The 8,675-nt window shown below is 30.1% G+C and overlaps 1 long non-coding RNA gene across 1 annotated transcript; it reads left to right on the top strand.

Moving 5' to 3' along the window:
* The first annotated feature begins 5,137 nt into the window (after positions 1 to 5,137).
* On the top strand, positions 5,138 to 6,607 carry LOC106765014. Its single transcript, XR_001376009.2, has 2 exons — positions 5,138 to 5,736; positions 6,306 to 6,607. It is a non-coding gene; the product is annotated as an uncharacterized LOC106765014 (long non-coding RNA).
* The last annotated feature ends 2,068 nt before the right edge of the window (positions 6,608 to 8,675 follow it).

Below are 8,675 nucleotides of genomic sequence, written 5' to 3'. Positions count from 1 at the left end.
CTTTCCCAAGGTTCTTGGCAGCTGCTCCATGCTCCATTTGCGCTTCCCCTTCACATCTCCATCTCCAATTTGTGACCCATCTTCTTACTCAACCCAAAAGGGGCAAAATCACCATTGATGAAGCTTGAAGACCCAAGGAGGAGTGAGAGAGTTTCCCAACACCCCAAACAGCCTCCAAGGGCCTCTTCCAGTCTCTCTAGGTGAAGAATGAAGTGTAGAAGGAGAAGTCCCTAAAAAACCGCGAGACCCATGTTTAAATAACCCATTTTGACATATCAGCGAAAATTCGTGCCCAGCTCGGATTCCTAGCGCCCAGCCCCATTCTCTGGCGCCCAGCCCCATTCTGTGGCACCCAGCCTGGAATCTCTCTGCAACTCTGGCGCCCAGCTTGAAATTCTGGCGCCCAGCTTGGATTTCTCTACAATTCTGGCGCCCAGCTCGGGCGGTTTTGACAGCATTCTAAAATTGAGGCTCTTGTGCGAATCCAAAGGCGTCCAGCATGGGTATTTGCTTCAAATTGATCTTTTATTGTCCCAAAACATGTTCCCTTGAGTTCTTGCTTGTTTTCCTCCACTAGAATTGCTTCCTATTCCTTTATTTCACACACTCAAACGTAGAGATTAGAGGTAAAAATAAGCATATACTAAATAAAACACAAGAAAACTAGAAAACACACTAAATGTGAGGATAAAACAAGGTAAAAGCTATGAAGGAGTTGATTTGTTCACAAAATATACACACACAAACACGTAAAATCAACCGTTATCACCCGTCTTTCTCTGTTCACACTCACAGTATGATCATTACAAAGAAAAGAGCATCACACATGCAAAACACAATCACAAATAGAAGGGTAAGCTAGATATAAAAAAAAATCATACAATAATGTAACATACAACACACACATAATTATTCAAATAAGATAAATTGGTCCAGACATCCTAATGTGTTATGACTTAGACTTGACCATCCAAACTCAGAATAATTGTCGAGCTATGGTGGGTTGTGCACTTGTGGTGGCCTTTACTACTTTGCAAAGTCATTGCCAACGGGTTTCACCCTACTACACTCACGAGGTTAGTCTGTTCCGGGCCTTGAGGCATACTGGAAGCCCTCAAGACTAAGACTTCCTGCAACTCCTCACGACATTGATCAATCTTCTCTACTTGAAAATGAAAGACCGTTGGAGTTTCAAGATAACTCTCAAGATTGAGCTCCTGCATTCATTCTAAATAAATTTGATCCTCACCAAGAGATTCCACATGAAAACTTACTATACCACGTTGAAATCACACTTTAATTCCATTTGAATCACAACTTATCTCTTTGATACATATATAACTCAGTACACCCTCACACATAATCCAAGATAAATCACCACATCATTTAAATTAAACAAGAACATATAAGAAAAGAGTAAACTAAAACCTGGATCAGTCGCTAAGCACATGCCCTCGCTAAGCGAAACCCACCAGACAGTGGACTAGACCCTCAACTCACTCACTCAGTGCATCCATTTGTTATCCGAATAAAACTGACAGTGCTTCCAGACCTCAATCATTCGCTCAGTGCATACCATTCGCTATCCGAATAGAACTGACAGTGCTTTTAGACCTCAACAATTCGCTTAGCGCATACCATTCGCTAAGTGAAAGTCCTCAGACAGAAAACTCACCTCTACCACCACTTGCTGAGCGAATCCACTCGCTCAACGAGTCTACATAATTCTACAACACCAAATCTGTAGAATTACGCAACCTACAAAAAATTTACCAATTTCAACTATTTTTCCCAACTTCTAATCCTTCTAGATTGTGTTATATACTTACTTATACTCAACCAAAGTTTTCTAAACACTCATAACCTAAATCTAAACAAGAAAACTCAAAATCTCACAAAAAAACTCACAAAAACTCAACTTAGAGTACCAAATTGAATTCTACCATTTGTGGAATAAATCCAAGCAACTCAAGGACTCTAGCAAGTCCCAAATGACTTACCTAGACTGCCCAAACTGACCCTTTGCGCGCAGAACTCCAAACTCAAGTTTTCACTACCCCACTTCCTCTAAATTAAGTTCTAACACAAGTATAACTCCACCTCATTACCAATACACTCCACTAACCCAATTATCTAACATTCCAAATGTTAAACAAAACCCAAATCAGTTCATAAATGACCTTAATTCTACCAATTCAGTTCAAGAATCCTTTCTCACCTTTTTACTATCTTAAACCTTCATTTTAGACCAAACCACCAACAATCAAGATTACTCTTCTATATAACAGTCCAATTTTTGTACAATTCAGCTTAAGCACATCAACTATAACATCATAACACATATATAACAAATTCCACACATTATCAACATCAATCAACATACAAAGCATGCATCCATCCAATTTCTACCTACAAAACCACACTTTTCAACTTAAACAACTTGATAATAATAACTATCAAATTCATACAGCATATTACAAATTTCAAAAGAGCTAACCAGTTTCCCTTACCTCATATCAAAAGCACAATTCAAAGAAACTCCGACAATTTGCTTATGCCGCAAGAAAATTTTAGAAACGCCTACAAATCATCAATTGGTGATAGAACACAACTTTTAAAACTTAAATTAAACTAAGAATCAAGAGAAGAAAACCTTCATCACATGCAAAAACATAATTCCTGTGCATATTACAAAATCTAGAAAACCTAATAAAAGAAACGATACTTACCTGCTCAAATCAAGAAATTGTTTGGACAGATAAATACACCTCAACGCTATGATCGTCTAAGTATCTCCTGATTGTCAAACAGTGGATCAAGGAGTGAGAATTTGTAAAGAGAAATAAGAAAAACGATCTTTAAAGAAATAAAGTGCTTTTAAAATAATGAGATGCATTTATAAATTTATTTATAAGCTCACAAATTATAACCTAAAAAATAAACAACCAGCAATTTATAAATTAAAAAAACTACGTTATGGAATAATTTTTATTCAGCTTATTTAAAATAATGAGAAGTGGGAGACCACTAACACAGACAAAAAGTCACGGCAAAGTACACAGGTTGAGCACGCGCCAGCGATTAAGGCTTATGATATCATCACCTGCGGTGTCACCACCAACACACAAAAGGCTTTCAGCATTTCAAAATTAACTTTTTGCCCACAGGGTAATTCTATCACTCTCTCCCCCTGTTTCAGATCTAGCGTTAGATTTTGGGAGACGTTATTGTGACCAGCGAAAAGACGGAGAGCATGTTTTTTCAGATTTCTTAATTTTTTATATTTTAAAAACTATTATTTAAAATAAATATATGAAAGTTTAAGTATAAGAAAATATATAAAAGTACATATATGAGAAAAAAAAAGAATGTGAAAGTATAATCAAATTTAGTTATTTTCTATGAATCACGTTTTATAATATATATATTAAATTTCTTTGTGAAGTAATTATGTCAATAAGAGAAAAAAAATGGTTCCATTAATAGTGATACTTATAAAATGATGATGATTGTCATCAGAAATATAAGGATGAAGTTAATCGCAATGGTAGTAATTATTTTATTTGTTGTTTTCTAATGAAATATTTTTCTCAAAATGCATAAAAGGGTGGTTCAATGAACATCTCATAATAAAGATATAGCTTTTGGTCATCTTACTAATTTGAATTTTTTAAATTATTTTCTAAAATATTTTGTTAAGTATTCAAATTCTTTATATTTTTAACCCATGGAATTTCTTTATATTCAAACCCTTTACATAGAAATAAAAAATACTTTAATTAAATTTTGACTTTCTTATAAATTGAGATGCTTATATATAAATTTTTATTTTATTGAGTAATTTTCTTTTTTTTTTACATTTTTAATTAATTTTTTATCATATAATTATATTTTACATTTGATCAATTTGACGTGACTTAATTTTGTAATCTAAAACATAACAATACAGTTTTGGATAATTATATGAAGCTTTACAATTCTAATTATTTTGAAAAAAAAAAACATTATTTTGTGTCTTTACATAATTGATTTGATATATTAAAAAAACTTAATTAGAAAATATTAAGATTATATGTATAAAAGACTATAATTTTAAGTAAGTTATTATTTTATGTAAATATAAGGTAACAACCATTTAACTAGATATTTAATTAAGAAAGTAAAGATTTTAAATACTCTATAAGATGTTCTCAATAGAAGATTAATTAAAAATGTTTAAATTTATGACAAATTTAACATTTAAATATATCAAAATAAAGTACAATGTTGTTAATATTCATTATATATAACATAAGAAATTAAATGAAAATAAAATATTTAAATAATATCTTTTATTAGAACGAGCGAAAACATATACGGGGTTATTTTTTATTATATCAAGAATTTATTAAACAATAAAATAACTTTTATCAAAAATAATTATAAAATAAATAATTTGTATAATGTTTTATTGTTAAATAAATTTTATTGTAAATAATCATTTAAATTTAAGAAAAATAGTTATTAAAAAGATAAAACGACAATAGTTAGAAATAACGGTTACTTAAATGGTAAATTATTATATATATATATATATATATATATATATATATAATATTAACAATAATAATAATTCTTTTTATATATAAATATAGATTATATATAATCTAATATAAGATTAGATGAAAAAGCAGAATGTAAAAAAACAAAATTGCATTTTTTTTATAAATAAACAAAGAAAGTAAGTCGCATTCTAATATGACAAATAATTAATCACAACAAAAGATATTTATTTCATCTAACCTTAGTCACAAATAATAAAAGAAAGTTTGCAAAACAAATGTAAAAGAAAAGGAATATCATTGACAAAATTAATAATATATTAATTATCTTCTTGAATTGCCCTTTACCAACACTCTAAACATTAATAAATAAATTAATAATGAACTAAAACCTACAGAAATAATAAGTGAATAATTGATTAAAACACACATAATAATTAATTAAAAGGATCATTGAAATTTCTTGAAAACATTATCTTGATGAACACATTAATTACATAAATGAATAATACTTAACGAAGACATTGAGTGTATATATATATACACATATAGAGATGATGAAAGAAAGAAAGAAAGCAGTATGAGAAAGAGTGAAAAAGTGTAATAAATTAGGGTAGAAATGGAGGGAGGGTTTTGCAGAAGGGCACGTGATGAGGTTGCAGAGGGAATCTAAGGAAGGTGATTCCCGAGACATATGGCGTTAAAGCATCCAACAAAAGCAAAAGAAAGAAAACAGCTAGCACCTCTGCATCTGGTCCACCACGTTACCATCATATCTTCATTTACCACACATTTTTTTATGATTTCAAGATAAAAAAGCTGAGCTGTGCTGGTGAAATTTGCATGCGTTCCCTTTCATCTGCCTTATTTATGGAACTCAATGAGAGTAGCTTCCAGTAGGGTTCAGTAGATAGGGTTTTCATTATGGTCAAGGCTTCTCTATTGACTCTTTACCCTTATAACCTTTTTCAATACCATTAGGGTTGTTCAGCCTAGATTTAACACTGCCTTTTCCATTTCGAGTATCTCTCTCATGCCCACCCACTTCATGTATATATATATTGACTCTTTTCTCTCAAATAATCTTGTGGAGGATCCTAGATCTCAGATCTAAGCTTTTTGTTTTGCTGTTCTTTCTCAGAAAACTAGAGAGAAAGAAAGGCCTGTGCTTTGTTTTCCTGCCTTCAGGTCTCAGGTCTTTATCCATTTGAGTTTCAGATCAGCTTTTTACTTCCTTTGGGGTCATGGTCATGTTTATGTTTATGTTCTTGATCTTGATTTTGATTTTTGGTGGTTGAATAAAGTTGGAAAATTTTTAGGGTTATGGTTGAAGGAAGAACAGAAAAGGGGTTATGGAGTGGAGCTCCTTGAAGTCCAATCGAGGATGTTACTGGGTGGATTGAGCTGCTTAGCTATGGATCCCACAGTTCTACCCATTACCGTGTTTTGTGGTAGTCTTGTGGCTTCCATATCTGGGGAGCTTCATCTGCCTTTGTCGTATTATCCTTCTTTGGATTGAAGGGAGCTCTACACCTTTCTCTCCTCCCATCTGTTATGTATGTTCTTGCTGTTGAATAACCTTGCTATAGTGATGCATATATGTTTGAAATAGTTCTTTCTGTTTGTTTAATTCTGATATTTTTTACTGGTTTTTTGGATCTGGTTGTGTGCTTTAAAAAGGATGGTTAGACATTTTGTAGTTTCATTGTAAAATTTACTATAAGTCTTTTTGGATTTCGTTTTTCGGCCTAACTCTATCTGCAGATTCGTGTCCTTGGCCTTCATTTGTTCTTGAGTTTTCTGCATCATCGTTGTTTGCTGAAGGATGATACATCTCACAAGATGGTGTAGAAGAAGAGATCTGGATCTTTGTTGAAGGTAATTCAAGAGTGATGTGACAATAGAACCAGCACGAAGCACTTTCAGTGGAGATTGATACCGTTTTTTGTTCATGATTGTTTTATTTTCAAAAGTAACACTGAAATGTGTTTTGCTTATATGCAAGCAGTTGTATTAAGTTTGTATTGTTTGATATTCATTAATAAATTGGTATTATGTTTAATTTACTTCGAATAAATTCATTGTTATGAGATGTTATTTCGGTTTTCAGAAATTTGATAGAAGGATATGATAGATTTGTTAAAGGAGATTCTTTTAAGATCTTCGATGGATATGTTTCTTAATAATTATGTAGGGAAAATTTTCGGAGGCTTGAATGTTTAATATATGCAGAAATTGTTTCATTTATTCAATTATTTTCTATTTTATCAACTCTGTACTTTTTGGTTCAAAACATTTTGAAAATCTTAATCTTCTTTTTCAACCTATTTTACCTAAATCTCGGGTTTGGTATTTGAGAAAAAAAAATGATTATTTGAACTAATTGAATTGGATTTATAGAATATTTGAGTTTTGATTTTGAGTTTGTTAAATAAAGTGTATTTTAGATAAAGAAAATTTTAGTAGTGAGAGGATGATATAAATTTTATGAAGAGTGTTTTTGACTCTTGTGTTTTTGTTTATTTATAGACAAACAAAGTGAAAGAAACAAAGAGGTGAAAAGACAGCTTTTTAATTCAATTTGTAAGGAAGAAACGTTGTGAGAAGACAAGTTTTTATTTAATTGTATATAAAAGTAAATGAAAAAACCTTCAATTTGATAAATATACAATTAATAAACTAAAAACAATTAAAAATAATGTTAGTTTATTCTTTTATTTATAATCCTACCCTTCTCTTTCTTTTTCTTGAAATTCGGTAAAATAATTTCAATTTTCAGTCTCATAAGTTTCAATTTTTCTTATTTTTAAACAGTATCAAATAATAGAGAAAAGAAACTTCATCCTTTAAGGGCTGTTAACTTATATTTGTGTAAAAGTTAGTTTGAGAACAGAAACCGTTTTATAATAATAATTGAATATTTCATTATTATAAAGTTATAAATAACTTTTTTATCTTTTTATTAATTCTTTTTCTTTATTTTTCTTGATCTTCCTTGATTTTTTATGATTAGGAAAGTAGTTGCAGGAGTCCTGGCCGAAAGATTGTCAGTCTTATAAGATAAAAATCTTAAATAGATAAGTCATTTTTTTTGTTTGTTTGTCAAAAGAGTGTTACGATCTTATAAGATAAAAATCTTAATTAGATAAATTCATTTTTTTTTTGGATTATTAAGGTAAGATGTTTAAAGACTTAAAACTATAAGTTATTATAGGGTGTGATTGTATGTGCATTTATTGCATCGTTTGAGTAGAGGTATCTAGAGGTAATAAAATTCTGTATTACTACTTCACAATCTATATGAGAGAAATTAGTATTTTATAATAATGTTTAAAGTGTTTAACTGGATGTGATGAAATTTTAATACATCGTTTGATTGAAATTATTGAAATTAAAGTAACTATGATGATCAATTTGATATATTGAAACTGAAAATATGCAATCTTATAGTGCTTTTCATGTAAATTGAACTATTTTTGGTAAATTATCTATTTGAATTAAAGTATTGATTAAAGTGTTGCTTTTAAACTTATGTGTTAAATTAAAGTGTTTATTTACTAAAGTGATTTGATGAGATTATACTAAAGTTGAGTTATAAACTTGAGTTATAATGTATGCAATGATTGATAGTATTTTATAAAGTGATTTGATGAGATTATACTTAATCTATTACTCCAATTCAAATAAAAGATATATAGTTGAGAGAGTCAAATCTTACAATATGTTATTTTGATATCCAACATTGATCCTAGTTTATTGTTCTATGAAAGCAAGCTTTGTGGTAGCGTGACATAATATGATAGATACATAATTTGAGTCTACTCAAATCTTTCGAAAGTAAAGTGAAATGTTTAACTTTTGAAAGTCATGACGATTGAGCATATGGGATTGTGTTTATATGTGATGTCAATGAGAATGTTATTGTTTAAATATTTGATTCTTGTTGAATATGGGTTGATAAATTATTTAAGCTATGTGAGTATGTGAGCTTATTAGAAACAAGGTAGTACAAAATGAGGATTCAACATGATGCTAGATCAATTGTATAGAAAATAATGTGATTAAAAACATGATGACAATTTTGTAAATATTAGAAAGTCTATAAATTGTATAGAAAATAATGTGATTAAAAAC

Source organism: Vigna radiata, chromosome 1, assembly GCF_000741045.1.
Source record: "Vigna radiata var. radiata cultivar VC1973A chromosome 1, Vradiata_ver6, whole genome shotgun sequence".
NCBI lineage: Eukaryota > Viridiplantae > Streptophyta > Magnoliopsida > Fabales > Fabaceae > Vigna > Vigna radiata.
Note: the sequence above shows the minus strand (reverse complement) of the source record. Positions and strands in the feature narration are given on the sequence as shown.